The sequence below is a fragment of the Trachymyrmex septentrionalis genome, unplaced genomic scaffold, assembly GCF_001594115.1.
Source record: "Trachymyrmex septentrionalis isolate Tsep2-gDNA-1 unplaced genomic scaffold, Tsep1.0 scaffold108, whole genome shotgun sequence".
Lineage (NCBI taxonomy): Eukaryota > Metazoa > Arthropoda > Insecta > Hymenoptera > Formicidae > Trachymyrmex > Trachymyrmex septentrionalis.
This window is the reverse complement of record NW_017304207.1, coordinates 1139839-1140091: the sequence shown is the minus strand read 5'-3', so window position 1 is coordinate 1140091 and position 253 is coordinate 1139839. Positions and strand designations below refer to the sequence as shown.

Here is a 253-nt window from a genome sequence, read left to right as displayed (position 1 = left end):
TTTTTATAAGAAAATTTGCAAAGAAAATGTTTTACCATATACAAAACGTTATTTCTACATCACGTTTCTTTTGTGACATATTTGAGATGAAAATGCAACGTATCTGACACATTCCATGGAATAACGCAAATGAAACGTTACTTTTAAATGTTTATAAGACCTTTTATGAATCTATATATATGAAATGTCACAAATTTAGTGAGTATAGCCAAAGTGTAACATTCCCTGAGAATTTCATGTTTAGCGCATAATA

At 28.1% G+C, this 253-nt stretch overlaps 1 protein-coding gene across 2 annotated transcripts in view; it reads right to left on the bottom strand.

Moving 5' to 3' along the window:
* The window catches only part of LOC108747475 (kynurenine/alpha-aminoadipate aminotransferase, mitochondrial-like), a 7407-nt gene that overhangs the window by 2135 nt on the left and 5019 nt on the right, over positions 1 to 253 (bottom strand). The gene's annotated exons all lie outside the window — the stretch shown is intronic.